General features: G+C 39.0%; 1 non-coding gene across 1 annotated transcript; it reads right to left on the reverse strand.

Annotated features, from left to right (window-relative positions):
• Positions 1–271: 271 nt before the first annotated feature.
• Positions 272–378, reverse strand: LOC139895085 (small nucleolar RNA R71). The gene has a single exon (XR_011775553.1). It is a non-coding gene; the product is annotated as a small nucleolar RNA R71 (small nucleolar RNA).
• Between the last annotated feature and the right edge of the window lie 810 nt (positions 379–1188).

Consider the following 1188-nt stretch of genomic DNA (forward strand, 5'->3'; position numbering starts at 1 on the left):
ACCTATTCTCCAAATGATTAACAACAGATGTCAATTTGGTGGTGGTCCGAATGAAGATGCAAACGAACATATTTGTCTTTTTCAAGAGATATGTCTTCTATTCAAACTTAAACCAGACACTGATCAGGCCATATTTTTAAGACTTTTCCCATGGTCAATCCACGGGGAAGCACGAAGTTGGTTAGATTCATTGGCCGAGGCCACGATAGAAACTTGGGATGGTATGATGGAAAAATTTCTTAAGAAATATTTTCCAGCTTCTAAGTCCGCGAGACTCCAACAAGAAATTACCCAATTCTGTCAAAAGCCGATGGAAACCTTATATGAAGCATGGAATCGGTTTTTTAAAATGCTAAGAGGTTGTCCAAACCATGGTCTGGATACCTTCCAACAAGTTCAAGTTTTTTACAAGGGTTGTGATGTTGCAACCCGAATTTCCATTGATCAAGCGGCCGGAAGTTCACTCATGGAAAAAACCGAGCAAGAGGCTTATGAGATAATCGAGAAGCAAGCCGATTATTCTCATGAGTGGCATCAAGAACGACCAATTACTCGTAATGCTCAAGTCCAAAGCGCCGCTGCTTATGATGACCTTAGTTCCCTAAGTGTGAAAATAGACGGTGTTGCTCGAAACATGGACAAAATCACCAAGGAAATTCATAGTATGAAGGTAGGTTGTGAATATTGTGGTGGTCTCCATTTAGGAAAAGATTGTGATGTCGGTTTAACAATGGCTCAAAAAGAAGAAGTGGCTTTCATAAGCCAAAGAAATAATAATCAATTTCAAGGAAGAGCCCAATTTAACCAAAACTTCAACAACCCCTACAACCCTCGAGGTCAAAATTCCAATTACCAACAAGGGTCAAGTAGTGGGTTCCAACAACAAACTCCGGATTTTTATCAAAAACCCCAACAGGAAGAGAAAAAGTCAAATTTGGAGAGTATGTTGGAAAAGTTGAGAAGTCTAAACTTGTTTCCATGTTAAAAGCCCATAAACCAGCTCTAGCATGGAAAATTCATGACATTAAGGGTATAAGTCCCTCTTATTGTACACATAAGATATTAATGGAAGATAACTATAAGCCATGTGTACAAATACAAAGGCGACTGAACCCTAATATGCAAGAAGTCGTTAAAAAGGAGATTGTCAAACTCCTTGATGCGGGTCTTATTTACTCAATTTCGGAT

The sequence above is a fragment of the Rutidosis leptorrhynchoides genome, chromosome 2 (genome assembly GCF_046630445.1).
Source record: "Rutidosis leptorrhynchoides isolate AG116_Rl617_1_P2 chromosome 2, CSIRO_AGI_Rlap_v1, whole genome shotgun sequence".
Taxonomy (NCBI): Eukaryota; Viridiplantae; Streptophyta; class Magnoliopsida; order Asterales; family Asteraceae; genus Rutidosis; species Rutidosis leptorrhynchoides.